This window comes from Hevea brasiliensis, unplaced genomic scaffold (assembly GCF_030052815.1).
Source record: "Hevea brasiliensis isolate MT/VB/25A 57/8 unplaced genomic scaffold, ASM3005281v1 Scaf9, whole genome shotgun sequence".
Lineage (NCBI taxonomy): Eukaryota > Viridiplantae > Streptophyta > Magnoliopsida > Malpighiales > Euphorbiaceae > Hevea > Hevea brasiliensis.
In genome coordinates, this window is record NW_026615310.1 from 429,676 (window position 1) to 435,675 (window position 6,000).

A 6,000-nucleotide genomic window follows, 5' to 3' on the forward strand; every position below is an offset into this window, starting at 1 on the left:
ATTTAATTTTCACGAATGGTTTTCTTTAGTTTCCCTCAAAACTAAAGTGGCGACTCCTCACTCTTTCCCACTTCGGTGAGGGTTCGTTCAGGCGACCGCAAAACACCTTGCGACAGCTTGGCGACTCCACTGGGGAGTATTATTTTAACCCCGGTCTAGAGGTCCAAAAGTAGATTTAATTTTTCGATCAAATTATAGTTAGGTGGGCTCACCCGGCAATATTTTATGCGTTAATTATTGATCATTCCTACTAACTGTTTTGTTTGTCTTGCTTGTTTTACTCTCAACAGCGCTCTTCATTTAAAAGAAGAAAAAATGGAAAAATAAAATCCCCCTGAATTGGGAAGAGGTAAAGGTGTCCCTTCACACACTGAACACTCACACGAAGTCCTCACACACTTCAGCCCTATACCCGGGCTTTCTTACCCTTTTAGGAAAATAGGAGGGGGTCATGTAGCGGTACCCGTGGGTTTTACCCCGTTAGTATCCGTGAAGGCTTCTGCTCAGATTGAAACTCGTTCTATCCACTGTGATACCCGTGGAATTTTCCCGACAATATCATGGTTATAGAATGGGGCTCTACTGTTTACAGTAGGGGCAATTTGGGAACCTGTGGCTTTTAGAAAATTAGACCTTGAGCTAAACTGTCACGATAGCTGGAAGCTGTAGTAAGCTACCTTGTAAGATAGAACTATCCAATTAGGTAGCACCCATCCAGTATCAGGACTCTCCCTATTTTAGGACAAAAAGGGGCATACTTACCCTTACCCTACTCTGCTTGTGTTTTCTTTTGTTCTTATTTTTAGGGTAATCTTAAATTATGCTGTTGGGAAGACCTACATGCTTTCCTACTTTGATAAGTGTGTAGGTGTCACTTTGCCAACAGTATAATTCAAAATTACCCAAACTTATCCTGCTAACGAGTTTTTCCTGCAGGCATCACCCAAATAAGGTCTGTAAAAGGATAAGCATCATTTCAACATGGCATCCTCGAGTCAGTCGACAAAAGAAGTTCTTAAATCAGGACAGAATGTTAAACCATGGCCCAAAAATAGTTCAGTGCCCCTACGAAACGATACCAGCTCATTTCCTCTATTAGACCTAAGCAAGATTGAAGTCAGAATGAACAGCCTCGAGGGTCTATCTAATGGTTGGAGGTCGCTTCCCGATCAGGTCAAGGCACGATTTGAGGAGAAGTACGGGAAGATTGCAACCTTAATGCAAGTCAAGGTCCAAATCCCGGCATTAAAGGCCATGCTGTCAGTTTGGAATCCTAAGTACGGGATATTCTCTTTCAATGATATTGATACAGTTCCCACTATGGAAGAATATCAGGCATTACTGGAGATTCCTTATTCAACGCAGAATCGAATCTACCTACACCTCGAGCATAGGCAGACCTGGAAACGACTGGCACATATGTTGGGTACTTCCCCAGAAGAAGTAAAGTCAAAAGAAACTGTCAAAGGAAACACGTATGGTTGGTATTGGACACATCTCAAGAAATGGTTAGATCAATACCTCCAAGAGAAACGGTGGGATCGGGCTTCAGTGGCACTCGCTTTGGGAATCTATGGCCTGATTTTGTTCCCGGGACCATTGGGAATCATAACTTGTAGCACGGTGGAAGTTTTCTGGGCAGTAGAAAAGCAGGAGGTCAATCCGATACCAGCAATTCTGGCAGAGACCTTATTAACCCTTACCTACTGCAGACGACAGGGTAAAGGGTCCATTAAGTGTTGTTCTCAGTTGTTGTACCTCTGGATTATCAGTCACATGTGTCCTGTGGAGACAAAGGGATTGACTTGGTACCTTGACCAGCCTCTCATTAAGAAGATGACCCGGTTAGTAATCAGTCCGAAGAATGAACAGCTGTGGCAGGAATGGATTTTGAGTTTCAATAGCCATGATTACTGTTGGAGGAAACTGTGGACGTCGAGCCAATCCATTTTGATCAGCACGGGAGGTAATCAATCGGTATCCCTAATCGGAGTAACTGGATACACAAGTTACACTCCAGCATTGGTAATGAGACAGTTTGGCTCAACACAGTCCAGAATCGACATTGAAGAATATCACCAGAGTCATTTCTACCATGAGCTCAAGGGAGAGGAAGGATTGAAGATAGCTCGCAGATCTTGGGAAAGCATCTCTCTGATGGAGAGGTCGCCTAAAGGTCCAAGTGCCACACGCGATTATCTTGAATGGAGGGCTGACAGGGACCGAGAACACCCAACTGCAGAATTCGAAGACAGTGACCCTCGCCGAAACGTCCTATTAGAAGAAGCTAATAATCGTCTGGCCGACTCATTACAAAAGGCAAATACCGAGAACTCACAACTGCAAGAACAAATAAAACAGTTGGAGAACCAACAGCAGAACCTTAAAAGAAAGGTGAGAAGGCTCAAGGAAGAGGCAAGGGCCAAAAAGATGGGGTTCAAAGAGCAAGAAGTACAGTGGGAAAAGGAAAAAGACTCTCTCCAAGCTGAGGTAAAAGAAGTGGAAATACAGAATAGTAAGCTTCAGGAAAAAATGAAATACCAAGAAATACTCGTTGAAGAGTATAAACAAGCAAACAAAAAAAGGAAGCTCGAATTGAAAGAACATGCACTACTCATCAACGATATTTTGAAAGAATGTGCTAAGGAAAGGAAGGAGAAAGAAAGACAAGCTGCTCTCTATCAAGAGCTGAAAGAGAATGTTGACCAGCTGGAGAGAACGATAGCACAAGGAAAACAAGAACTATTACCCGAATCCGAGTACGCTCTGAAAGCATTCGACCCTGCCAAACAAGAAGAAAGGTTATATGAGTATCTCAGAAAATGTCATCTCATTATAAAGAACCTCCCAGAGCCTAGGCCGATGTAAAGAATACGGTGTACAAATTATTCAGTTAATGAAATGATTTTTGGACCATTGTTTAGCAAATTTGTGAATGAATAATATGACTCCCGTAGGAACTCCCTCGCTAGGGTTATGTGAAAAATTGAATGCGCTATATGGACAGGTATCATAAATGCGCATTCAATCCAGTCATTCACAGTCAGACTATCGAACGATGCCATGATAAAGTTGATGCAATTATCCTTTCGCAGATTCCATTTTGGCTCCCAAATGCCACTGTATCCTTCGTCCGGATCAGGACTGTTAGTTTCTTTACAAAATTCAAAATTCATTAAAAATTTTTTTTTACTCCCCACAGGAAATCAACATTGCTTCAAACAAGGCAAGTCTGACCAAGCACACGGTTCAACCCAAGCGAGTGTACTTAACAAGATCTCGAACAAAGAAGATAATGGAAGATCAGGAACAAGTACAGAACCTACAAGGGCAGGTTTCCGAATTGAAGGATCAGGTCTCAGAACTTATGAGACTAATGAGGGAAATGTCCCAGAATAAACCTGCTTCAGAACCTAACTTACCACTACCTCCTCCGCCTCCTACAACAATGGATCCTCACCAAGCTTCAACTTCTTTTACCTTTCAGTCACCTATTCCGGACCCGACAATCACTGTCAATCCGGCTACCATGAATAATGACCTACCTTACTCTCATTACCCAACCGTTCCAAACACCGACCCATACCCTTCAATTCTAATCCCTCCAGTTCACTCCACCCCTCATCTCCCAACTGGGGGAGCATTTCATGCAGTGGGAGGAGAAAATAAGACGAGAGAAAACGAGAAACTATTTGCTCTAGAAGAGAGATTGAGAGCGATCGAAGGACTGAATATGTATGGTTCAGTCGATGTGGCATCGCTCAGATTGGTTCCTGATGTGGTGGTGCCGCCCAAGTTCAAGGTCCCTGATTTCGACAAGTACACTGGAAATTCAGACCATCGCATTCACTTGGCCACCTATATCGCCAAGATGTCTGCTCTAACAGATGATGACAGACTGCTAGTCCACTTCTTTCATGAGAGCCTCTCCGGGGCAGCCCTGAGGTGGTGCATTCAGTTGGACAGGAGCAAACTGCGTTCCTGGAAGGATTTAGCTGATGCCTTCTTAAAACAGTACAAATTTAATTGCGATGTGGCCCCCACAAGGAGGGACCTCCAGAACCTGGTGCAGAAAGACAGGGAGAGCTTCAAGGAGTATGCCCAGAGATGGAGAGAAAAGGCGGCAGAAGTACACCCCCCAGTGACCGACAATGAGCTATGCTCTCTGTTTATCGAGACTTTGAAAGCTCCTTACTTCAACTTGATGATTGGAAACACTTCCAACAGCTTCTCAGACATCATTCAGGCTAGTGAGAGAATTGAAGCCAATTTAAGAATGGGACGACTGCAGGAGTTGGCTGAGAACCCTGCAAAGAAGACTGCCAACTTTGGCAAGAAAAAGGAGGGTGATGTGCATTCCATCACCCGGCCGAATAATTATTCCCCACTTCTCCAGAATAACTATCGGCCATACCCTTCCCCTCATGGCCAAACGGTTGCAAACGTCCCACCTCCTTTCCCAAATTATCCACACCCGCGTCCACAATACCCACCACCAGCAAACTATCAGCCCAGACTGCCTACTCCACCTAACCAACCCAGACCACCCCCAAATAACCCGAGACCACCAAGAAATCCCGATCCACCCCTTCCCTTACCACTCAGCGAAATATACCGATATCTCGTCGGTATAAACCAGATAGTACCAGTTCCCCTAGACCCAATTCAGCCTCCATATCCCAGGTGGTATGATGTCACTGCTCGTTGTGAGTATCATGGAGGGGCACAAGGGCACTCAACTGACAACTGCGGAGCACTCAGGGGAAGAGTGCACGCTTTAATCCGGAACGGGTGGCTGAAAATAGAGGGAAATGGTTCCCTCCCCAATGTTACCTCAAACCCATTGCCCAACCATAATGCGGGCAATGGTGTAAATATGATAGAATCTGACGGAGAAAGGTTGACACCGGAGGTAGACGAGCTGATTCCTCACTTTGAAGAAATTTTTGCCGTAGCAATGAGGGAAGGCTACCTTTGCCCTCGGGTATCAGGGTTAGTAAAGGATATGGGATGTCCTTATCATGGAGGGGCAGCTGATCATGAGCTGCGGGACTGTGAGGGATTCAAGCAAGAGGTTCAGAACTTGTTATCCCTCAAAGTTCTGAGATGTCAGACAAGGTCGAAGACGGAAGGGGGAGTGAACACAACTAGATACAGCCAGAATGCTTCTACCTCTAAACCCAGAATCACCTTCTCACCCCCAGTAGCCTCACCGCCAGTAACGGTTATCCGAACTCCACCTCAGCTCCCTGTCACCAATACTCACGCTGTGCCTTGGAACTATAATTTCCAAGTCTTCACTCAAGGAGCGTCAGGCAGTACATCAGCTCCTAATCTTGCCTCACCTCCGGCACCACCAAAACTATGTTTCACTCCTCATGAGCATTTTAAAATGACTTATGCAGGACCTACCACCAGTACTACTCCCCAAGTTAATCCTCAGCCCGTCGCTGCCACAAAATCCTCCTCGCTTGAGCAAGAAGTCGAGTTCATAACTCGAAGTGGGAGGTGTTACGGGAACGAAGAGAAAGAAAAGAGGAAAGGGAAAGTAAAAATGGGAGAGTCACTAAAGAATATAGAAGAGGAGGTTGAGAAGACGGAGGAAGTAGAGCCTGCCGGACCTAAAGAAGAGGAAGAGCTGTTGCTCCAAATAATGAAACAGAGTGAGTACGATGTAGTGGAGCAGTTGAGAAAGACACCTGCCCGAATTTCACTGTTATCGCTAATCTTGAGTTCGGAAGTGCACCGACAAGCCTTGCAGAGAATCCTGGATCAGGCCTTTGTAAACCCCGACATCACACCAGGGTAGTTTGAGAAGATAGTGGGACAAATCCAGGCATCCAGTTTTGTTACTTTCTCGGAGGACGAGATAGACCCTGCGGGTTTAAGGCACACTAAAGCTCTGCATGTGACAGTGAAATGTAAGGGTTGTATAGTAGCCAAGGTCCTTATTGATAACGGATCAGCTCTCAATGTACTGCCTAGTGCTACCTTGGCTAG